At 39.0% G+C, this 26,709-nt stretch overlaps 1 protein-coding gene and 1 pseudogene across 2 annotated transcripts in view; one reads left to right on the top strand and one right to left on the bottom strand.

The window, feature by feature from the left end:
* Positions 1-26,709, bottom strand: part of KLHL13 (kelch like family member 13) — a 200,025-nt gene that overhangs the window by 162,196 nt on the left and 11,120 nt on the right. The window lies entirely within an intron of this gene.
* On the top strand, positions 5,060-5,463 carry LOC114196998 (large ribosomal subunit protein eL27 pseudogene; annotated as a pseudogene).

Below are 26,709 nucleotides of genomic sequence, written 5' to 3'. Positions count from 1 at the left end.
ATATTTGTCGGTAAAACACCTGACAGTGTTATTTCTAAGATTAACATAGGCCACAGAAACAGTGCTCCAATCCAAAGGGGGCAGACAGAAGTCCTCAAAGTATTACCTTCTGTCCTTCTGTTCGTCTGTGTGGTGCATTCCGTCGGGAACCCTCAACACATACAGTGGCCCTCTAGAAAGTAAAGGGAAGCTTAGACAGAGATAATTAAAAATGTACATGGTGGGACAGGAGGAAAAAAAGCAAAGAAAGGGAACCAGCTACACAAACCCACAGATACCTTCTCCAACTTTTATGCTGCGAGCGCGGGGGCAGTAAAATAAAAAGTGGATTTCCTAGAGTCCAGCCTTCAAACATATATACTTAGGGGCAAAGAGCCTGTGATGTTTACAACTTGATAAATTCTTAGAAAATCACCAGTGGAAAATGTTTGCCATGGTCATAAATTCAATGACCAGCTTGAGGGACATATGGAACTTACCATAAGGGGAAGTCCATTTGCCCCCACAAGCTCCTATACCAAGCACTGGCATGATCCAAAGGAGTGGGAACACCCATGGGATACATGCTAACAGTCACATAACTGAAGAAAAAGCAGACTATTGGGGCGCCTGGGTGGCTCAGTTGGTTAAGCGACTGCCTTCGGCTCAGGTCATGATCCTGGAGTCCCGGGATCGAGTCCCGCATCGGGCTCCCTGCTCAGCAGGGAGTCTACTTCTCCCTCTGACCCTCTTCCCTCTCATGCTCTCTCTCTCTCATTCTCTCTCTCTCTCAAATAAATAAATAAAATCTTTTTAAAAAAAAGAAAAAGAAAAAGCAGACTATTAAAAGCACTACAGCAGAACTGCTGCAGCAGGATGAAGCCAACCAACTTACTGTGCTTGGTGAAATACATAGGAACGTCTGCTGCCAGGTCAAACTCAGAAATAGGCATTTGAAGAGGTTCTGGACCCTCTGAAAACCAGTTTGTCCCCAATCCCCAAGAGTGGCTGAACTGAAAAGAGCTGACATATTTACGGGTGAGATTTTAACTTCAACAAGCAAACGCTTAGGTAGAATCCATGTTTTCGCTGAGGTCATAGTGTCCTCTGCACCAAAGAGAGTCCAAAGAAGAAATAGCTTGTAGCAGCTTGTATGGGTAGAACGGTCCAGTAATTCAGCAGGTTGCTCGGTCTGTGACTATCATGACAACTTCAAGTGGGGAAAAAGGCAGGAAATATAAGACAGGAGAATCGGAAAGGGGACTTTGTTTCTCATCTCCACTCTGCTAAAAGGTCGAACTCTGAAAAAGTTAATTCACCTATAAGGAGCTGAGCTTCCTCATCTATCGAGTGTACTGGGGGTGAGAAAAGACAGCTAGAAAAATCTTCTAAGGTCCCTCCCAGCTTTGAAACTAGATGAACTCCCTGACAAATACACGGGAGGTAGAAGAGAAACAGACAAATATGAAAACTATCAGCAAGGAAGACAAATAGGTCCTGACAGCTGGTAGAAGTGAGTAAAAATTATATAGGGAAGCTCGATGCAAGGAGTCAACATAATATTATTAGTCAAGAAGCTTTAGCCATTGTTTTCCAAACACCCTTTCCCCTAACCTTCAGAATTACTTCCTTCATTCTTCCAAGACCTTCTATGGTTACACACCATATTGGGAGAAAACTGAATTACAAATAATGTGGTTGCTTTCCCCAACAGATAGAGCTGAACTTCCAGTCAAGCTACTGTTACTCCCACAGCCAGGTGTGTGTAAGGAGGATGTTACTGGGGGAAAAAGGAGAAGAAAAAAGCAGGAGGGACAGAGGATTCTTTCTCCTTCTGACCACATCAGGATAGAAGTTTCAATTTACAAGAAAGGCAAAAAAAATTCTAAACTTTTATGCAATTAATACATAGCTTCAAAACACATATAAAACAAAAATGGCTGAACAATACTAAGAAACTGAAAAATGCACAGATTAGAATATTTTATTTAAAGATTTTATTTATTCATTTGAGAGAGAGAGAGAGAGAGAAAGAGGCAGAGAGAGCACAAGCAGGGGGAGAGGCAGAGGGAGAAGCAGACTCCCCGCTGAGCTGGGAGCCCGACGTGGGGCTTGATCCCAGGACCTGGAAATCATGACCTGAGCCAAAGGCAGAGGCTTAACCATCTGAGCCACCCAGGTGCCCCTAGAATATTTTAAACCACCTCTCTCGGTAACTGATAGAACAAGCAGACAAAAATAATCTGGTAAGATTACACATACTTTGAATCCAATTATCCAGTTTAATCTATTGAGTATACATGGAACATTATTTCATCAAATGGAGAAAATATCTTGTTTTTACAAGCACACACAGAATATTTGCAAAAATCGACCACATACCAGGCCATAAAGTGAATCTCAACAAATATCAAAAGGACTGAAAATCAAAGTATATTCTAGGGGCACCTGGGTGGCACAGTTGGTTAAGCATCCAACTCTCGGTTTTGGCTCAGGTCCTGATTCTCAGTGTTGTGGGATCGAGCCCCAAGACGGGCTCTGCACTCAGCAAGGTGTCTGCTTGAGGCTCTCTCTCTCTCCCTCTGCCCCCCAACTAGTGCACTCTCTCTCTCTCAAATAAATAAATCTTTTTTTAAAAAAGTATATTCTATTCTCACTATGAAATTATGCTAAAAATCAATAAGTGATAACTAAAACCATCCAAATTTGGATATCAAGAAACACTCCTAAACTACACATAGGGTCAAAAAAGAAACCACGAAAGAAATTAGAAAATGCTTAAAATGGAAGAATAACAAACACAACACAGCAAAACTTGTGAGGTGCAGCTAAAACAAAGCTTAGAGGAAAGCTTATGATACGGACGCCTGGGTGGCTCAGTCAGTGAAGTGTCTGTCTTCAGCTCAGGTCATGATCTCAGGGTCCTGGGATCGAGCCCCACGTCAGGCTCCCTGTTCAGTGGAGAGCCTGCTTCTCCCTCTTCGTTTGCCTGACGTTCCCCCTGCTTATGCTCTCTCTCTGTCAAATAAATAAATAAAATCTTAAAAAAAAAAAGAAAGCAAGCTTATGACCTTAAGTGCTTACATTAAAAAAGAAAGGCCCAAAAAAAAAAAGACTAGGCATCCAATGTAATAAGCTAAAAAAAAAAAAAAAAAAAAAAAAATTTCAAAAAGTATAGAATAAAGAACACAAAGGAATAAAATAGAAAACAAAACTAATACAAATCAAGAAAATCAAGAGTTGGGGTGTTGGGGGACAGGAGCAGTTAGCCTAATAACAGTGCCAAACCTCTGGCAAAAAGAGTCAGCATGAAATATTAGGAATAAAAGTGAACATTACAAATGCTAGAGAGATTAAAAAGATAACAGAAAAAAAACTGTGGGGAAACAGATATGTGGAAGCATAAATTGATGAAATTTCTCCAGGAGGCAATGAGGCAATATATTAATCAAAATGAAAAATTACACATATCGTTTGATGTGGTAATTCTACCACTTAGAACGCTGTCTCACAAAGCTGCACGGAAATGGATGTGCAAGACAGTTTGCAAGAGATATGATTACAGCGTCTACAACTAATCCAAATGCCCTGAGTAGGAGACAATTTAAATAAACTACAGAGCATCCACATGATGGGTTACTATGAAGTTATTAAAAATAGGAAGGTAACACGCCACATAAATGTGTATACATGAATGTTCATGGCAGCATTCTTCATAAGAGCCAAAAAGTGGAAACAAGCCAAATATCCATCAATGGATGCATATACAAAAAATTTTGCAATATCTATCCAATAAAATGTTATTCAGCCATAGAAAGAATTAACTACTGATACATGTTAGAGAACATAAAGGAACCTTGAAATCATTGTCCCAAGTGAAAGAAGCTAGACAAAATACACCATATATTGTATGATTCTATTTATACGGAATGTTCAGAATAGGCAAATCCACAGAGACAGCAGGGTGATTGCCAAGGACCGGGTGTGTGTGTGTGTGCGCGCGCGCGCGTGTGTGTGTGTGTGTGTGAAGTGTCTGCTAATGGATACAGGGTTTCTTTTGATGAAAATGTTCTGTAATTAGTGGTAACGGTTGCACAATTTTGTGAACAAATTTTTTAAAAAAGACTAACTTGTGGACTTGAAAAGGGTGAATTTCACGGTATGTGAATTACATCTCAATCGTTAAAAATTATATAAAGTAGGTATTTATGTCCTGACATGGGAAGATCTATAACATATATTAAATCATTTTTTAAAAAGCAAAGAGCAGTTTCTCTATCATTTGTTCTCATTTGTATTTAAAAAAGGATATATGTATTTACTTTTATTTGCATAGAAAACATCTGTAAGCATAAAGACAAAAATAAAAAACTAACGATGTCTGCCACTAGAGACAGAAGACTTATTTTTCATGGATACTTTTTGTGTTTTTTTAAAGCGTTCTGCTATGTGTATGAGTTAGGCTAGAAAGCACCTGAAATATCCGTACTGAGAAGGAACATTGGACATTACTGTATGGACCACTACTAGAAATTAAAAACACATTCACATCTTGTTATAGTGGGAAATCTCCAACACACAGGCTAAATCTGGTGTTCTGCTTCAATTCTTCTACCCATGAGGAATCCATGGACTAAAATGTTAGTCCTATAGACACCTCTGGTGAAATACAGTGATGCCTAACGTAAGATATAATCCCAATAATGAGAATGTTACTCCACAATGATAGATTTTTTAATGTTAGATATGATACTTTAGTTCTCTAAAAATCAAATACAGGATTTCTGTGTCAATTGAGGAAAATATTTAAACTATGCTGTGTCTCTAAAGCTTAGGCAGCAATTGAAATAATTTAAATAATAAAATCTTAGAGTCCAAAGGGAACTTAATAGATCATCTAGATCCCACCACCTACACAATGCTTAATTCTCCTATAAACTATCATTCCTGTCAAGAGGTCAGTGAGCCTTTCCTAATTCACTTCCAGTGACAGAATTCCCTGTACCCTGAGATGACTCATTCCATCATTCAAGGGCTTTATTAGAAAATCTCCCTTCTTTCTGCTGTAGGCTTGAGTGGCTGGTGTCGAGATGGGCAAGTTCATGAAACCCGGGAAGGTGGTGCTGGTCCTGGCTGGACGCTATTCCCAATGCAAAGCGGTCATCCTGAAGAACATTAATGATGGCATCTCAGACTGTCCCTACATGCTCTGGTGGCTGGAATGGACCACTACCCCAAAGTGACAGCTGCCATGGGCAAGAAGAAATTGCCAAGAGGTCAAAGATCAAGTCTTTTGTGAAGGCTTATAACTACAGTCATCTCATGCTTACAAGGTACTCTGCCGATATCCACTTGGACAAAACTGTCATCAACAAGGATGTCTTCAGAGAACCTGCTCTTCAATGCAAGGCCACACGAGAGGCCAAGGTCAAGTTCAAGGAGAGGTACTAGAATAAATGGTTCTTCCAGAAGCTGCAATTTTAGATGGGTTTTGTTGCAGTCATTAAAAATACCCCCCAAACTAACAAATAAACACCACACACCAAAAAGAAAATCTCCCTTATATTGAGATGTCTAGCTCTTTTATGTGCTGTCATCATTTCTTGTCATTTCTTGTAGAGAGCACAGGCAGAGTAGACGTAGCACAATTCTTAAGGGCCTGGGATTTCTGGAATGGTCCATGAGCATCAGCTTCAACTTAAAGTCACGGGCTATAGTTGCCTCTAATAATCAGAGCACTGGCCCATCCTTTGCAGCTTTGAAGCCAGGCACGGACTTCTCCTCTCTAGCTATGAAAGTCCTAGATGGCATCTTCTTTCAGTACAAGGCTGTTTCATCTACACTGAGATTCTGTTGTTCAGTGCAGCCTCTTCGTTACTGATCTTAGCTAGACCTTCTGGATGACTTGCGGCAGCTTCTCCATCGGCACTGGCTGCTTCCCCTTGCACTTTCATGCGCTACAGATGACTCTTCCCTTAAACCTCATGAACCACCCTCTGCTGGCTTCACACTTTTCTTCCACAGCTTCCTCGCCTCTCTCAGCCTTCATAGGATCGAAGACAGTTAAGGCCTTGCTCCGGATTAGGCTTGGGCTTACGGGACTGTCGTGGCTGGTTGGATCTTCTGTCCAGACCACTCAAACTTTCTCCATAACTGCAGTAGGCTGTTTTGCTTTCATACAATTCATGTGTTCACTGGAGTAGCACTTTTAATTTCCTTCGAGAACTCTTTTTTTGCATTCACAAGGAGGCTGTTTGGTGCAAGACGCCTAGCCCAGCTTTCTTTCAGCCTGTCTCGGCTTAAGACGTGCCTTCGTCACTAAGCTTCAACATTTCTACCTTGTGATTTAAAGTGAGAGACATGTGACTTTTCCTTTCATTTGAACACTTACCAGCCATTGTAGGGTTATTAATTGGTCTAATTTCAATAGTGTTGTGTTTCAGGAAATAGGGAGGCCCAAGAAGAGGGAGACTGGGGAACATGTGGTCGGTGGAGCAGTCAGAACACACACAACATTTATCAACTAAGTTCAGCATTTATATGGACGTGGTTCATGACGTTCCAAAATAATCAGAATACTAACATCAAAGACCACTGACCACAGATCACCATAATAAATATAAATCATGAAAAAATTTGAAATATTGCAAGAATTATCAAAACGTGATACAGAGACATGCAGTGAGCAAATGCTATATTGAAAAATGGTGCCGACAGACTTGCTCCATGCAGGGTTGCCCCAAACCTTCAATTTATAAAACACAGTATCTGTGAAGTGCAATAAAAGCAAAGTACAATAAAATGAGGTGTGCCTGTATATAAACACTTCACGTCGGGTTAAATAAATTATGAAAAATTCTAAACCAAGCACCACCGTCTACATTTTTATCCTATGAGCATAACTTTTCAAAATAAAAACCAGTAAGTTCAGGGATCTTTTTCTCTAGAAGAGCTTGGAAGTAAGGTTTCTGACTTCTTTCCTTTTCCTTATGTATTCATAGGACAGAACTGAAGTAGATTTTTTTGAATTGACGTATATTTTTAAATGATTAAAGAATTACATTTCACAGAACTTTATCTGACCATCCTTTATGAGCACAGTAGCTTTCTACCACATTCTGTAGTTTCTTTTGTCCTTGCCATCTCCCCGACTAGAATTTTGGAGGGCAGGCTCTGGGTCTCAGTCTCCCCTCGCTGTACCAGCTAGTGGAAAACACAATGGCCCCAGGATCAGGGCATCTGAATTTGAGCACCATTTTTTTTTCCAAGTAGTTGTTACCTCTCCCAGGTCTGACAACATCTCTGGGCTTCAAGTTCTTTGTCTCTAAACTGAGAGGATATATATGTTCACATTCGGCTCTGAATATTTCATTATATTAAGTTAAATTTTAGCTCTGGGGCCATCAATGGCCCCTTCTAGCCCTATCAGCAGTATACATCAACTCCAAGGGCAAAGGAAGGCTTTGCCACTGCTATTATTTTTGGAGCCATGTTCTCTAACTTCCTTAAGAGGGAAACAACAGAAAAGACAAAGTAAAATCACAGTGAGATACTGAAGTACAGAGGAAATTCACTGCTAAAGCAGAAAGTTTTTCAATCAGTCCAATCTATATTTATTGTTTCAGGACATGTAAAACAATAATGTATGTCAATACAATATGTCTCTAAAGGATTTTAAGGAGAGTTATGTGTTTGGCAGTTAACTAATGCTGCAGTAACATGCAAGTTTAATCATTACTTAAGCATTATAATTACATTACTAAATTCAGTATGACACTAGGTCCCACACTCTCACTCTAGGATTTTATTCTCTGTGAAATCTGCCATCTATACATCCGTCCTCTTTTATTGCCTTTACCTCAAGACAGATTTGTTTAATATATGTAAATTCTTAAAGGTATAACAGACTCTTGAATGTGAGGTACATGGTTCTTAGAATTAGCACTTTGCCTTAGAAACTAAAGAAATGTTGCCTATATAAAGATACCTTTAAATAATATTACTGCCAAAGTAGCAAGATGGCATAGCTACTCCAAAAAGTCTCCGGTTGCAAGTTCTGAGATGGAATTAAACCTTAATAATTCAAAATAATTCAAAATAATTCAAAAATACCAAAAAATAAGTTAAACTTTTGCTCTGGAAAAGATGAAGTAGATGTGTGTTTCCCTATTCCTCCTACAAAGTACCGCTAAAAACCATGGACATTATATATAAAACAAATACAAGAAAGCTCTTAAAGGTGGAGAGAAGAGGCAGACTGGCCAGGGAACTCAGGACCCAAGGAACAACACGGTGGTGAGTTCCGTGAGCTTTCTACTAAGCCCATATATTCCACCTGTGAAGCCGAAGAAGCTGAAAACCGAGAAATGACAATGAGCACAGAGGAAAAAAGAAGCCCTAAGAAAAGCCTGTTCACCTAGCCAAAGGATCAGGAAAGGGGCAGCTTAGCAGGACAGAACACTTTTAGATAAGAACTGTTGTATTCCAACACGGAAAAAAATGTAACTATACCCACATCAACAAAGACTTAGTAGGGAGCCTAAATTTCCATCCTCACAAGCCTGTAGGGAGGCACACTTACCCTAGCTGGGGTGGTGTCAGAGAAGCCTAACTAGAACATCAGAACTTGCACCACTGCCCTGTGGTAATGTGGTCATCCCCCACCAGGGTGTCCATGGAGGCCATGTGCAGAGTGGTAACAATGCACTCTTACCCTTCTCAGTCAGGGAGGTATCACTGGAGGCCTAATGGGGAACCAGTACTCCCACCCTCACCCATCGGTAATGAGGAGCTGACCCCTCAAGTGTCAATAGAGGTCAACTGGGCATCTGGACACCAAGACCCACTTGGCAGTAATGGGGACTGTTGTCCCCACCCCTGACAGAGTGATGCCAGAAGAAGCTGGCTAAAACAGAAAGTGTCAATAAAACTCCAAATCTCATGACGTGCTTAAAATGTCCAAGTCTACATCCAAAAAACTCACTCATCATACCAACAATCAAAAGGATCTCAAGCTGAATGACAAAATAAATAAATGTCAACATCAAGATGACAGAGATGTTAACATTATGTGACAAAGATTTTAAAGCAGCCATCGTAAGAATGCTTTAACAAGCAATTATGAACATGCTCGAAACAAATGAAAAAATAGTCTCAGCAAAGAAATAGGAAGTCACAGTAAAGGAATAGAAGAGATAAAGAAGCACCAAATGGAACTCTTAAAACTGGAAAAATTCAATAACTGAAAATAAAATACTCAGCAGATAGGCTCAGCAGCACAATGAAAGGGGCAGAACAAATTAATCAGCAAACTCGAAGGCAGAATAATCCTAATTACCCAACCTAAACAAAAGGGAGAGAAAAAATAGACAGAACATCAGGACTTGGGGGACTACAACATAAGATCTAACATTCATGTCATCAGAGTCCGACGAGAGAAAAATAGGGTGCAGCTGAAAAAGTACTCAAAGGAGTAATGGTTGGAAATGTCTCAAATTTCAAAAGAAAGAAGCTTACAGATTCAAGAGGCTGTGCGAACCCCAAACTGGGTAAATCTGAAAAAATCTAATCTAATATACATCATAGTCATACTTTTGACAAATAAAAATATCCTGAAATCAGAGGGAGACAGAGAAGTGCCACCTTGCCTACAAGGGGAAACAATTCACATGACAGATTTTTCATCAGTAAACCATGGAGGCCATAAGGAAGGGCACACAAGGTTTTTCGAATGTGGGAAAAGAAAGGAACTGTCAACCCAGAATCCAATATCCAGCAAAAATTTCCTTCAGGAATGAAGGAGAAATCAGTCTATTCTCAGATGAAAAAAAACTAAGCATTTGTTGCCAGGACACCTACTTTAAAAGAAAAGCTAAAGGAAGATGTCTAAACTGAAAGGAAATGATAAAATAAGGAATCTTATAATATCAGGAAGAAAGGAAGAACATGGTAAGAAAAATACAATAGATTTTCTTTCCTTCCTTATTCTCTTGAATTGTCTAAATTGTGTTTATGGAGATGGAATAGTTCTATCTCTTGATCTGGAGGTGGTTACATGCATATATAACGTGATAAAATGGTACAAAATTATAAACACATTGTACCAATGTCAATGTTTTAGGCTCCGATAAAACACTACAGTCACATTGGGGAAAACAAGGTGCAGGGCACAGGCTTTCTTTCGTACTATCTTCACTAGTGCCTGAAAATCAGTAATTATTTCAAAATAAAGTTTTTTTTAAAAGTCTAATTAATATCAGGTTATTTCCTAAATAATAGTGAAGCAATTTAAAACAAATCTTATCAGTAAGAGTTAAGGCAAAGTCATTCAAAGCCTGGTTAATTTTTGTCATTTTCTTCAGTTATTTGTCCAAATAATTGACAACAAGTAATTTACCTGACAAAAATGTCCCCTATTCTTTGATAACTATTAAGTTGCTAATGTTGTCACTTAGTTCATTCTTTTGATATTTTCTCTTCTATAGATGTTTGCTTTAAATAAAATAGCTGGAAAAAATTTAAACTAACAGCCCAAATTCTTTGGAAAATCATATTATACTATTTATATAAAATAATAATAGCTAGCATTCACTGAATCTTACAATATTGTAACTAAGTACTGTGCCAAACACTCACATGCATTATTTTATTTAATTCCTTTTTTTAAAAGATTTATTTACTTATTTTAGAGAGAGAGAGTAAGAGAGCGGGGAGAGGGGGAGAGGGAGAGAGAGAGGATCTCCAGCAGACTCCCCACTAAATGCAGAGCGTGACACATGGGGCTCACCTCATGACCCCAAGATTACGATCAGAGCTGAAATCAAGAGTCACACGTGTAACCCACTGAGCCACCCAGACACCCCTATTTGATTCTTATAAAATTCCTTGTTTTCTCCATTAAGTAACTTGCTTATTAACATACAAGTAGGAAGTGGCAGTCTAATTTTAAGTCAGGCTTAGAGCTGATACTCCTAACCACTACTACAATTCTTAAGTCCACAGTGATTAAGTACTGTTTTATGTAATAGACAGCATGTGTGCTGATGTCTATTGAATGATTCCTATTAAATAATACACTGCAAATTATTTTAAGTATTCCACTTAGGATTTCAATCACACTGGAAACTAGAATAAATGTTTTTCAATATATTATAGCTAAGAGATCATGAGAACTGGTTTTAGGTCTTAAAGACACATTCAATACCGTGACTTCCCTACAATAATAAGAAGCCTTATAACAGTGTATGATGCTAAAACTGGTTGTTACAGATTTTCATGTTTTAATCAAGGCATAAAAAGTTTATTATGGGCTAAAGGCTACCAAATTTGGGGCGCCTGGGTGACTCAGTCAGTTAAGCGTCTGCCTTTGGCTCAGGTCATGATCTCAGGGTACTGGGATCGAGTTCCATATCAGGCTCCCTGCTTGGTAGGGAGTCTGCTTCTCCCTCTCCCTCTGCCCCTCTCCTCCCTGCCGCCCGCTTGTGCTCTCTGCTCTCTCTCATTGTCTCTCTCTCAAATAAAAAAAATCTTTTTAAAAAAATCAAGTTTACCAAAGTAGCTAACAGAGTGGGGGGGGGTGGGGTCAGAGAAAAAATACACTCTTTTAGTTGCTAAAATGCTTTTAATTTTCAAAAGCCAACATACAGTTAACTTTAAATCATGGTGAAATACAAAAATACTATAGACTAGGTATTGATACCTTTAATTGTACAATATCTGAAACAAATACTTTTGGGTAAGCTTCCTAAAAATGTTTCACAAATATGCTAGGCTCAAATAAACATAACTTAAATGAACCTTTATTTAACTGAGATTTTTCCCTGTAATTCTTAGGAGAAAGATAAATAATACAAACTGTTCTAATACAGGACCTCAAAAAATGATTAGGTATTCAAGATATGTTTCTGAAGCTATACACTTAGACACTTTCAAAAGTCTATGTGAAGCCCATCCATGGGTCCCTTCACATCCACACATTTATCGCCCTTAAAGAAATACACTCATTCTGGACTATAAAAAATGCTTTTCATTTTTGGATAAAGTTTAAGTCAGTGTATATCTCTTGACTAGTGTTCCCTCTGCTTCTGTTTTGTACCAAAATACAATATTGCATTTTAGTTTTCTAAAGAAAACATTTTTAAACAAAATGGTTTCCAAATGCTTTGGGAGGGTTCATGCCGCTTCATGTTAATCGGCTGGACTGACAAAACAGCAAGGCCTGGTGTTGCAGCTGCTACCACATTCTCAGTTACTTCCGGAATTTGTATGGTTTATTGGCGTAATGTGAGAGTTTATACAATTATCTACAGTATGTCATGTCATGACTAATACATGCACATTAAATAGCACAAGCTTGCAGCTTGGGCTTACTGTTTCCATTAAGAAGAAAGCCGACATATTAATTATCATGAGAACTCGTGGTGTTTCATGTTTTCACCAGAGTGAAAACTTTAGAATCCATTAAGTTCTTATTTTTTTTTTAAGATTCTTATTTATTTGACAGAGAGAGAGACACAGTGAGAGAAGGAACACAAGCAGGGGGAGTAGGAGAGGGAGAAGCAGACTCCCCTCTGAGCAGGGAGTCAGATGCAGGGCTCAATCCCAGGACCCCGGGATCATGACCTGAGCCGAAGGCAGACGCCTAATGATTGAGCCACCAAGGCACCCCAAGTTCATATTTTTTAATCGGCATATTAGACCATGTGCCAGTTTCATGAGCCATTTAGCCTTCAACACAGTCCACCTACCAAATAAAACATGCAAAAATCGTTTTCATTATATTAGTCACTTAACTCAAAAAGTGCCAGTGGCCTCCATCCGCAGCATGATATTCAAGTCCCTCCATTTTCTGACTCTATTTTCCTCGTTTTTCTCTTATTACTAAATACCATTTAACGGAACAGATCCCAACAGTCACCTGTACATCCCTATATGTGCACTTTTTTTTAAGTGGGGGGGGGAGAGGGAGAGAATCTTAAGCAGGCTCCACACCCAGCACGGAGCCCTACACAGGACTCGATCTCATGACCTTGAGATCATGACCTGAGCCAAAAATCAAGAGTCAGAGGCTTAACCAACTGAGCCACCCAAGCTCCCCTTACATGTGCACTTTTATTCACACATTCCCTACACCTGGAATATCCTCTCATATCAAAATCCTTTGCAGCCATCAAGACTCACCTCAAAAACTAAGTCTGTGGTTGAACCTACCTTGACTGGTCCAGGCTTCTCTGCTCCTTGGGCACTTTTTTCTCAGTCACCTTTTTCATGTCTGTACATATCATCTATCCAATGACATTGCAAGCTCCTTGAACACAGAGGCCCTTGAGCAAGTGATTTAACTTCTTCCTCTCCATTATATTATATACCTTTTTAAAATCAGTAGAGTTGAATGAAATGATACCTAGGGCTCCTCCTTGCTCTAAAATTTTACACATCTGTTTCTCGTATCCCCTATAATGTGCATATTTTAGTCATCTGATAAATATTTCAAACTATTTGAGTTTACCAATACCTATTATAAACTTACCCAGTGCTGGCTACTGGAGAATATTCTAAGTATGGCAATTTCCAAATGGCGAAAGAGCTGCCAGCTTAATCAAACAGCCATAATTAGTAAGCTAAATGTTCGTTCATTTGTTTTCTCACTCAACAAACATTAGTTAAACATCAGGGCCAGGGGGCGCCTGGGTGGCTCAGTGGGTTAAGTGTCTGCCTTCAGCTCAGGTCATGATCCCAGGGTCCTGGGATCGAGTCCCACATCGGGCTCCCTGCTCAGTGGGGAGCCTGCTTCTCCCTCTCCCACTCCCCCTGCTTGTGTGCTCACTCATGCTCTGTCTCTGACAAAAAAATACAATCTTTATAAAACAAAAAAAACCACATCGGGGTCAGGTGTCATAGCAGACAACAAAGAGGTGACTGACTTGGCCCTTGTCCTCAAGGGACTCACAATCCAGTGGGAGACAAAGAGAAGTAAAAGCACTCATTACAATAAAGATTGCTAAAGAAAGGCACAAATGATACTATACAAATATATGAAAGAAACAACTGGCAACAGCTGTGAAGTAGAGGAGGCTCAAGGAAATGTTCCCAAGACGGGTGACAACTAAACCCCTGAAGGACAAAAAGTAGTCATCATTTCAGGAAAAGCAGCAACTGCAAAAGTGTGAGGGTAAGAAAACACAGAAAGTTTGCAGAAGTGCAGTTTAGAACGCGACGTTAGGAGGGGTGAGAGAGGAGCTAGAGGGACAGGCAGGAGCCAAAATCTGTCATGCAGATGACTTTGGATTCTAATCCTGAAGCAAATGAGTACCCAATATTATGAAGATAATATCTCCAGATAATTCATAAAATTGTACATCAGAAACCGTGTATGGTAGAGACTTTGAGTTGCCCCCCAGTATCTTTTCTTCCTTTCTAAGGAAGTAATCATCATTTTAACTGGACACATGGCTACGCAGTTAAGGACCACATTTTCCAGCCTCCCTTATAGCTAGGTGTCGCCATATGACTAAGGTCTGGCCAGTGGGATATGTGAGCAACCGATGTACACGTCTGTTAAGTTAATCCTTAAGTGGAAGGAGTGTCTTATCTCCTGCCCCTTCTGCCATCCCTTTGGTTAGAATAAGAATGTGATAGTGAGGGGCACCTGGGCGGCTCAGTCGTTGAGCGTCTGCCTTCGGCTCAGGTCATGATGCCAGGGTCCTGGGATGAAGCCCCGCGTCAGGCTCCCTGCTTGGCAGGAAGCCTGCTTCTCCCTCTCCCTCTGCCATTTCCCCCACTTGTGCGCTCTCTCTCAAGTAAATAAATAAAATCTTTAAAAAAGAAAAAAAGAATGTGATAGTGAGTTAGAGCAGCCAGCTCAAATCACAACATGGAGGATGCTTTCTGAGGACAGCAGAACGAGAAGAACGAGCCTGCGTACCTAATAAGTGAGGAGCTGCCATCCAACCCTAATGTGGGAAAGAGCAAGCTTGTTTAAGGCACTCTATTTGGGGGCCTCTGTTACAGCAGATAATGTCTATCTACATGAATATACAGTGGAATTTAAAACTAGATCTGAAGGATTCAAGAACTGCTCATACTTACAATAACACCAGACAACAGAAAAGGAGTTCTAAAAATAAATACATAACAGAGAGAGAAGGAGTCCTAGAATTCACATCTTTCAAGTTTAGTGAGCATGTATAGGTTATCAGAATGTCATTATGTTTCTTAAATTCCACATACGAGTGAGAGCATATGACGATTGTCTTTCTCTGACTTATTTCACTTGGCATAATACCCTCTTTCGTTTAGGATAATACCTTCAAAACAGAGGATCATAGGGAAAGAGAGGAAAAAATAAAACAGGATGAAATCAGAGAGCGAGACAAGTCATAGGGACTCTTAATCATAGGAAACAAACTGAGGGTTGCTGGAGGGGAGGGGGAGAGGGGGATGGCGTAACTGGGTGATGGGCATTAAGGAAGTCCCGTGATATAATGAGCACTGGGTATTATATAAGCCTGATGAGTCACTGACCTCAACCTCTGAAACCAATAATATATTATATGTTAATTAATTGAATTTAAAATAAAAAAAGAATGTCATTATGTTAAAACAATGCTAAGTAGTAAACACGAATAGAAGACAAAAATGGGTTGTCAACACGAATTACTTGCATAATATGGTTAGGACAGTACAGCAATAGGCTCATGTTAATTCATGGTCCTAAAATTATTATTCCAGTATTCAAAATCAGTTTTCGAAACTGACAGAAAAGTTTCCATTAACAAAGATAACACAGGAAAGGAAGTAAGAGATCTACACCTAAATTTACCAGTACCCATGCCCCTCAAACTAAGGAAATTGATATTTAAGGTTCTCAAACTAGTTAAGTAAAAGTGAGTAAGTATAATAAGTCTTCAGGAATCTCAGGTTGCCCTCTCCTACCATTCTTTTTTTTTTTTTAAAACTTCTTTTTTTTAATATTTTATTTATTTATTTGCGAGAGAGAATGAGATAGAGAAAGCACCTCTCCTACCATTCTTAACACAACAACCTACACACAGGAGCCCAAGAAGCCCTTTGGAGATACCCTGCTACGGCCAAGCCTGGACCGCCAGCATCCCATGCTGCCTTCTATGGTTGATATCCACCCCTCTCCAACCCCACCATATTGAAAATTACTGTCATGGTCAGGTTCTTAGTATCTTTCAATAATTACATATCAAGTAAACTATTCCATGTTAATGAATAAAGTTTAGAGAAGACAGCACCAGGGCTTTCTGTAAACCTATTTTGATCTGCTACAGCAAAAGTACCTAACCTTCATTTGGTTGGACTATTTTTTAAAAAGTAGTTCTGTCGGGGAATGCCTGGGTGGCTCAGTCGGTTAAGCATCTGCCTTCAGCTCGGGTCATGATCCCGGGGTCCGGGACTGAGCTCTGTGTCCAGCTCCCTGCTCAGCGGGGAGTGTGCTTTTCCTTCTCCCTCTGCCCCTCCCCACTCTCATTCTCATTCTCTCTCTAATAAATCAATAAAAAAAAAACCTTTAAAAAGAAAAAAGTGGTTCTGGTGGGGCACCTGGGTGGCTAAGTCGGTTACATCTGACTCCTGATTTCGGCTCAGGTCATGATCTCAGGGTTGTGAGATCGAGCCCCGCATCAGGCTCCACGCTGACTTTTTTTCCTTTTTAGAGGGAGTGCAGAGGGGCAGAGGGAGAGGGAGAGAGAGCCAACTGAGCCACCCAGGCATTCCCCAACAGAACTGCTTTTTAAAAAATAGTCCAACCAAATGAAGGTTAGGTACTTTTGCTGTAGCAGATCAAAATAGGTTTACAGAAAGCCCTGGTGCTGTCTTCTCTAAACTTTATTCATTAACATGGAATAGTTTACTTGATATGTAATTATTGAAAGATACGAAGAACCTGACCATGACAGTAATATATGAAAAACAGTGGTTCTGTTAACTAAAACTCAAAACCCAAACTAACAAAAATCTTCAGAAGCCACAGGTGTAACCAACTAGTGGAAATGTCCAACAAGTTGTTAAGACTTCAGTACGTATGGAAGTAACATTTTTCACACAGGCCGGACCGCTAGGTGCCTGTCATGTCATCCTATGGCATGGAAATTACCTATTCCTATACAAGTCCCTTGGCAGCCTGTATTTCCACTAACTGTGTTTCTCCGGTTGAAAATTAAACAATGATGGTCACAACTGTGAGCTTATAATCTCCATTAAGTTACTAGAAAGGGATACAGGGAACAACCAAGAAAGTACTTTGGACTCATAAGAATTAAACAAGGGTTAATAACTAAGGGCAGCACTTCGGCTTGATGGAGCCAGAGACCAACTGTCCTTTTCCTCCTTCCAGTTATGACTCCAAACACAGAATGCCAATGGAGACTCACTAGGCCTTCCAAGGTCTTTCTGCAGCATTTTAGAAGAACAAAGAAAATGAACAGGATACTGCAACTGCCTCTGGGAAGAAAAGTAGAATTTTGCCTTGTGTTCCCCGCTGCATCCCCAGGACATGGGTGAGAAGGTGCTCACTAATTTTTCTTGAATGAATGTACATGAAATAACTCATTTCCTCTCATCAAAGAGCGTTGCCCTATACAGGAGGGCTAATTAAAGCCAGTGAGTCTCCTTTATATGCAGAAAAAGCAGATTCATCTTTAAAACAGGTAGATGGACCTAACCCACATGCAGTCACTCAGAGATATTCTAAACGATTAAGGAGTCTACACCATTTCTGGCACTAAATTAAGCAGAAAAATCAAAGTACTGTGAAGTTTCTGAGTATACTGTAATGGTTTCATTTTTTAATATCAGTGAATGATATCTCAAGTCATAGGAAACTGATTACTCACATCACTCTAAATTCTCTTTTCTAAATGGGTGATACTTTCTCGTTGTCACAATGGCCCTCTTAAACCAGACCAGCTTGGCTTGTCTTAAATCAGCAGATTCCTGACCCCTTTCCATATCAAAATGGCTTAATAAACAAAATTAGCAATGATAAAAGCAGCATCAATATACAGACACCAAAACTCCTAAATCAAGCTTTTTTTTTTTTTTTTTTTACTCCACAGCATCTCATATCCTAACTCCAGGTGATGTGAACTATTAATCTCTATGACAAAGGTGTGCTTCCACCTAATTAACATAAAGGTATACTTAGTTTTCTTCCTCCAGGGACAGCAGTGCCACCTTGTCGACTTCCAACCTACCCACTAGCTGCGAGATCGTGACACCATCACCACGCATGATGAACAGAGAATCCATTTAAGCAAATAAAATACATACTCAGGGAAGACAGCAGAACAGGAGGGTGTTGGGCTCACCTCCCTCCCACAGACACACTGAGGCTGGAACTACATCAAATGCAACATGCTCTGAAAATGACCTGAAGGCTACCAGAACAGCTCCTCCCCAGCTAGGAATATAAAGAAAAAGATCATTGAAAAGAGTAGGAAGGAGGGGGTGGGGGCACCTGGGTGGCTCAGTCGGTTAACCGTCTGCCTTTGGCTCAGGTCATGATCCCAGGGTCCTGGGACCGAGCCCCGCCGTCGGGCTCCCTGCTCCGCAGGAAGCCTGCTTCTCCCTCTGACTCTGCCTGCCACTCTGCCTACTCATGCTCTCTCTCTCCATCTCTCTGTCAAATAAATAAATAAAATCTTTCAAAAAATTAAAATAATTTTTTGAAAGATTTTATTTATAAGTAATCTAAGCAATCTCTACACCCAACCTGGGGCTTGAACTTACAACCCTGAGATGAAGATTCGCACACTACACCAATTGAGCCAACCAGGGGCCCCCAATAATTACTTTAAATGTAAATGGAATAAATGCATTTATAATCAAAAGACAAAGGATGACTGACGGATAAAAGAAACAATACCCATCTATATACTGCCTGGAAGAGACAAAATTCAGACATAAAAACACATACAGACTCAAAGTGAAGAGGATGAAGAAAAATATTCCATGCAAATGGAACAAAAAACAAGCTGAGGTAGCAATACTTAGATTAGACAAAATACACTTTAAAACAAAGACTGCAACAAGAGACAAAGGAGGGAATTACATAATGATAAAAGGACCAATCCAACAAGGAGATAGAACAGTTGTAAATATATATGCACCCAACATAAGAGCATTGAAATATGTAAAGCACATATTAACAGACATAAGAGGTGAAATTAACAGTAATACTATAATAGTGAGGGACTTAACACTCCACTTACATCAATGGATGATAATCCAGACAGAAAATCACTAAGGGAACAGTGGCAGTGAGCGACACATTAGACCAGATGGACTAAACAGATATATACAGAACATTCCATCCAAAAATGGCAAAATACACAATCTTTTCAAATGGACATGGAACATTCTCCAAGATAGATGACATGTTAGCCAACAAAACAAGCCTTAATAAATTTTAAAAGATTAAAATCATATCTAGCATTTTTTCTGACAACAATGGTATGAAAGTAGATGTAAATTACAAGAAAAAAACCTGGAAAAAAACACAGAGATGTGGAGGCTAAACAACATGCTACTAAAACAACCAATGGTCAACCAAAAAAATCAAAGAGGAAAACAGAAAATACCTGGAGACAAATGAAAATGGAAATACAATGGTTCAAACTCTTTGAGACACAGCAAAAAAATTTCTAAGAAGGAAGTTTATAATGATACAGGCCTATATCTCAAGAAACAAGAAAAATCTCAGATAAACTACATAACCTTATACCTAAAGGAACGAGAAAATGGAGAAGAAACAAGGCCCAAAGTGAAGGGAAGGAAGTAAATAACGAAGACCAGAACAGAAATAAATGTAATACAGACTAAAAGCACAAGTGAAAAGATCAGTAAAACTAAGAGCTTAGACCTTGAAAAGATAAGCAAAATTGATAAATCCATAGCCAGACTCATCAAGAAAGAAAAGGGGACTACTCAAAGTAAGTAAAATCAGAAATGAAAGTGGGGCACCTAGATGGCTCAGTCAGTTAAGCATCTGCCTTCGGCTCAGTCATGATCCCAGGGTCCTGGGATCGAGACCCACATCGGGCGAGCAGGGAGCCTGCTTCTCCCTCTCCCTCTGCCACGCCCCCTGCTTGTGCTCTCTCTTCCTCACTCTCTCTCTCTCAAATAAATAAATAAAATCTTTAAAAAAAATCAGAAATGAAAGAGAAGTTACAACTGATACCACAGAAACACAAAGGATTATGAGACTACTACAAAAAATTATACACCAACAAATTGGAGAAACTAGAAGAAATGGATAAAGTCCTAGGAACATACATCCTCCAAGACTAAATCAGGAAAAAAATAGAAAATCTGAATAGACCAATTAATAATAAACAAACTGAAACAAACAAACAAAAAAAAGCTCCCAACAAATAAAAATCCGGGACCAGATGGCTTCATAGGCGAATTCTACCAAACATTTAAAGACTAGTTAATAGCTATCCTTCTCAAACAATTCCAGAAAACAGAAGAGGAAGGAATGCTTCCAAATTCATTCTATGAGGCCAGCATTACCCTGATACCAAAACCAGACAGAGAAACTACAAAAAAAATAAAATTACAGACCAATGTTCCTGATGACATAGATTTAAAAAAACTTCAACAAATTTTAATCGACCAAATTAAACAATACATTAAAAGCATCATTCACCACAAGTGGGATTTATTTCAGGGATGCAAGGATGGTTCAATATCTATAAATCAATGTGATATAGCACATTAACAAAATGAAATATACAAATCATATGATCATCTCAATAGATGCAGAAAAAGCATTTGAAAAATTCAATATTCATTCAAGATAAAAACGCAACAACATGCATTTAGAGTGAACATATCTCAACTTAAAAAAGGCCATATATGACAAACCAGAAGATAAGATCATACTCAATGGTGAAAAGCTCACAGCTTTTCTTCTGCGGTCAGGAAAAAACAGGGAATTCTACTCTTGCCACTTTTATTCAACATAGTACTGGAAGTCCTGGCTGCAGCAATCAGACAAGGAAAAAAAAAGTAACCAAAGTGGTAAGAAAGAAGGAAAATTGTCATTATTTGCAGATGACAAGATACTGTATATAGAAAACCATAAAGACTCCACCAAAATCTATTAAACCCAATAAGTGAATTCAGTAAAGTTGCAGGATACAAAATTAATATACAGAAATCTGCTGCAGGAGTGCTTGGGGGGCTCAGCTGGTTAAGCATCTGCCTCCAGCTCAGGTCATGATTCCAGGGTCCTGGGATCGAGCCCCACGTCGGGCTCCCTACTCAGTGGGGAGCCTGCTTCTCCCTCTCTCCCCAGCCCCGCTCATGCTCTCTCTCTCTCAAGTAAATAAAATCTTAAAAAAAAAAAAAGAAATCTGCTGCATTTCTATACACTAATAATGAACTAGTAGATAGAGAAATTAAGAAAACCATCCCAGGACGCCTGGGTGGCTCAGTTGGTTAAGCATGACCTGCCTTCAGCTCAGGTCATGATCCCAGGGTTCTGGGATCGAGTCCCACAGGGAGCCTACTTCTCCCTCTGCCTCTGTCTCTCTCTCATGAATAAATACATAAAATCTTAAAAAAAGAAAAGAAAAGAAAAGAAAACCATCCCATTTACAATTGCATCCAAAAAAATAATACCTAGGGATAAATTTAATCAAGGAGGTGACAGGCGTGTACTCTGAAAACTATAAGACACTGATGAAAGAAACTGAAGACTACACAAATAAATGGAAAGATACACCATGGTCATGGACTGGAAGAATACCTTTAAAATATCCATACTATCCAAAGCAATCTACAGATTCAATGCAATCCTTATCAAAATACCAATAGTAATTTTCACAGGACTCAAATAACCCTAAAATTTGAATGGAACACAAAAGACCTTGAATAGCCAGGGAAATCTTAAGAAAAAGAACAAAGTTGGAGGTATCAAAATAAAAATCTTCTGCAAAGCAAACAATCAACAAAACTAAAAGCTAATGTACAGAATGGAAGAAGATATTTGCAAATGACATATTTGATAAAGGGTTAGTATCCAAAATATATAAATAAAACCCAAAAAATGAATAATCCAAGTAAAAATGGGCAGAAGACATGAATAGACATTTTTCCAAAGAAGATATACAGATGGTCAACAGACACATCAAAAGATGTTCAACATCACTGATCATCAGGGAAATGCAAACCAAAACTATAATGAGATATCACCTCACACCAGTATGGAGGTTCCTCAGAAAATTAAAAATATATCTACCCTACAATGTAGTAATTGCACTACTAGTTATTTACCCAAAGAATATAAAAATACTAATTCAAAGGGATACATGGACCCCAATGTTTATAGCAGCATTATCTACAATAGCCAAATTATGGAAACAGCCCAAGTATCCACTGACTGACGAATGGATAAAGAAGATATGGTGTATATATAATGGAATATTACTCAGCCATAAAAAAGAATGAAATCTTTCGGGGCGCCTGGGTGGCTCAGTTGGTTAAACCGCTGCCTTCAGCTCAGGTCATGATCCCAGGGTCCTGGGATCGAGCCCCACATCGGGCTCCCTGCTCATGCAGGAAGCCTGCTTCTCCTTCTGCCTGCCGCTCCCCCTGCTTGTGCTCTCTCCCTCTCTCTCTCTCGCTATCTCTCTCTGTGTGTCAAATAAATAAATAAAATCTTTAAAAAAAGAAAAGAATGAAATCTTTCCATTTGTAACATGGACAGAGGTAGAGTGTATTATGCTAAGCAAAATAAGTCATCCAGAGAAAGACAAATACCATATGACTTCACTCATATGTGGAATTTAGGAAATGAAACAGATGAGCAAAGGGAAAAAAGAGAGTTGGCAAACCAAGAAACAGACTCTTAACTGTAGAGAACAATGTAAGGGTTACCAGGGGGGAGGGCACTGGGGGGATGGGGGAGGTAGGTGATGGGGATTAAAGAGCGCTCTTGTGATGAGCACCAGGTATTGTATGGAAGTGTTGAATCACTACATTTTATACTTGAAAGTAATACTACACTGCATGTTAACTAACTGAAATTTAAATAAAAACTTAAAAAAAAAGAACAAAGCTGGAGGTATCACAATCCCAGATTTCAAACAGTTATACAAAGCTACAGTAATCAAAACAGAATGGTACTGACACAGAAAAAAAGACATAGGACTGATATAAGAGAATAAAGAGCCCAGGAATAACCAACCCATGCTTATAAAGTCAATTAAGACAAAGGAGGCAAGCATATACAATCAAAGAAAGACAGTCGCTTCAATAAATGGTGTTGGGAAAACTGAACAGCTACATACAAAAGAATGAAACTAGACCCTTGTGCCATATACAACAACAAATTCAAAATGGACTAAAGACCTAAATGTAAGACCTGAAACCATAAATCTCCTAAACAAAAACATAGGTAGCAAACTCTTTCTCTTGAAAAGATTTTACTTATTTATTTGAGAGAGAGAGAGGGAGAGAGCATGAGTAGGGGGAGGGACAGAGAGAGAGGGAGAGAGACAAAGACTCCCCACTGAGCACAGAGCTGACACGGGGCTCGATCCCAGGACCCTGAGATCACGACCTGAGCTGAAGTCAGACGCTTCACTGACTGAGCCACCCAGGCGCCCTGGTAGCAAATTCGTGGACATTAGTTTTAGCACTGTTTTTCTGGATCAGTCTCTTCAGGCAAAGAAAACAAAAGAAAAATAAACTACTGGAACTACATCAAACTAAAAAACTTTTGAACAATGAAGGAAACCATCAACAAAATGAAAAGGCAATATACTGAATGGGTAAAGATATTTGCAAATGGTACATCCAATAAGGGGTTAATATCCAAAATACATAAAGAACCTACAACCCACACCAAAAAGAGATATAATCTGACTAAAAACAGGGGACCTGAATCGACTTTTTTCCAAAGACATACAGATGATCAACAGACACATGAAAAGATGCTCAACATCAGTATCACCAGGGAAATGCAAATCAAAACTACAATGAGATATCACCTTACACCTGTCAGAATGACGGGTATCAAAAAGACAAGAAACAATAGGTGTTAGCGAGGATGAGGAAAAAAGGGAACCCTGGTGCACTGTTGGTACAAATGCAAACTGGTGCAGCCAGTGTGGAAAACAGTATGGAGCTTCCTCAAAAAAATTAAAGATAGAAATACCATACAATCCAGTAATTCTACCTCAGGGTATTGAACCGAAAAAACCAAAACACTAATTCAGAAAGATACAGGCACCTCTATGTTTACTGCAGTATTGTTTACAATAGCCAAGATATGGAAACAACCTAAATATCCACTGATAGATGGATGCATAAGGATGATGTGGAGAGTGTGTGTGTGTGTGTGTGTGTGTGTGTGTGTGTGTGTGTGTGTGTGTGTGTATGTGTTCGTTGGAATATCACTCAGCCATAAAGTGAATGAAACCTTGCCATTTGTGACAACACGGATGGACCCAGAGAGTGTTATGTTAAGTGAAGTAAGTCAGAGAAAGACCAATACCATATAATTTCACTTACATGTGGAATCTAAAAAAACCAAAGCAAACAAACAAAAACAGAAACAGACTCACAAATACAGAGAACAATCTGGTGGTTGCCAAAGGACAGGGGTTTGGGGGATGGGCAAAATAGGTGAAGAGAATTAAAAGGTACAAACTTCCATTTATCAATAAGCCACATGGAGGAAAAGTACAGCATAGGGGATATAATCAATGGTATTGTAATAACTCTGTATGGTGGCAGATGGGAGCTACACTTAGCTTGGTGAGCATTTCTTAATGTATATAATTGTTAAATCACTATGTTGTACACCTGAAACTAATATTATATTGTATGTCAACTATAGTTCAGTTTAAATATATAAAAATATAAATTATATATATATATTCACACACACACACTTAACATTTACAGCAAATCATTTTGAGTGAATCAAGTCACTTTAACTTCAAATGAAACTACTTTGGCCCCTGAAAAGAAACTCAATTCAAGAATACAATAAGCACAAAAAACTACTGAGGAAGCATAAAATAACATTACAAAATCATTCTGAAAGAAAAAGTAGGTGAAATTAGAAGTAGGAAGAGACCAATCCAAGATTAACTCATTTAAAAAGATAGCTACGGTCTTCAAGACATCTGATTGTGTCCAAAGATTAGTTTTATTTTTATTTTTTAAAGGCTTACTTATTTATTTGAGAGACAGAAAGAAGAGAGAGAGAGCATGAGCGGGAGGCGAAAGAGGGAGAGGGAGAGAGAATCCCAAGCAGATTCTGTGCTCAGTGCAGAGCCCGACACAGGGCTCGATCTCATGACCCTGAGATCATGACCCGAGCCGAAATCAAGAGTCAGACGCTTAACCGACTGCACCACCCAGGTGCCCCCTCAAAGATTATTTTTAATAATAAAAAGTAAATAGTCACTCTTTAGCTGGAAAGTTAACATTGACTATAACTTATCACTCTACTGGAGAACTGGAAATAGCCTGCCTTTCCTGCACCACACACAGATATCTGGTTTGGTAACTCCCACTAGACAGAAACGTTCTTGACTGGTAACAACAGACTATATTTTAGTGAAGTGTGAGTAGCTGAAAAATCTTCAGTTTTCTTTTTTAAGTTCCAGTTATTCCACAATACTGGTACACAATATCACAGAATACATTTTATGGGACATTTTCCAAAACACACCATCCCAATACCATATCCTGGCCAAAAACAAGTGTTACTTTTATCTCCACCATCTAGCCATTACTAACCTATGTCAAGCATAATCTTTACAAATATTTTAAAATGCCAGTATGTACGCATAAAATTTCTCAGGTATCTCTGACTCTGGCACACTATAGAAGCAGGTCTAGACAAGGAGGGAGCCATTCACAGTAGTGAGTTTAGCAGTTTTGTTTTTATTTTTTATTTTTTTAGCAGTCTGGTTTTTAAGTAGAGCCTGGCTTAGTTATGTAGTGCTAATATCCATATGCTTGTGATAAGTACACAATGAGCAAATCTATACCATCAATACGGATACAGAATTCAAAATCAGATAAATATATAATCCTTTCAAAGACTAGTCAATGATTGAAATGAAAATAAAAGAAGGCGTTCTGCAGCAAGTTAGAGCTACACTGCAAAGAATGGTGTTAAGGTCTGAGTTTCACTGAGCAGGGATCTCTTGAACATTTTGCTCGAAAAACAGTAGGACCAACAGACACATTACTTCCATTCCCTTCATGGTTACATTTGTTTCAAAACACCTATTTCTCTTTTTGGGGTGATGAAAGTGTTCTAAAATTGATTGTGGTAATGGTTACCCAACTCTGTGAAGATACTAAAAACCACTGAATTGTACACTTTAAATTGCTCAATTGTAGGGTAGCTGAATTGGAGTTCTATAAAGTTGCTACATATTTTTAAAAACATATTTGTGGGGCTATATAGTGTACACAAAAACAGAGCTATGATTGGCTGTCAATATAAAGGATTCTCAATTTGATTTACCCTTGCAATTTTTTTTCCAGTTCAAAATGAACACACACACACACACACACACACACACACACACACACACACACACACGACCCTGTGCATACACATGCAACATACATGCACACAGCTTTGGGCATTAAAATATTCAGAATACATTCCCTGCTTTTCAAAAGTACCTTATTCAAAATAGCTTGCCAACTTTAACACCCCACTCTGAT

This window comes from Eumetopias jubatus, unplaced genomic scaffold (assembly GCF_037043125.1).
Source record: "Eumetopias jubatus isolate StellerSeaLion01/CBP00866 unplaced genomic scaffold, mEumJub1_p1.0 scaffold_11, whole genome shotgun sequence".
Taxonomy (NCBI): Eukaryota; Metazoa; Chordata; class Mammalia; order Carnivora; family Otariidae; genus Eumetopias; species Eumetopias jubatus.
Note: the sequence above shows the minus strand (reverse complement) of the source record. Positions and strands in the feature narration are given on the sequence as shown.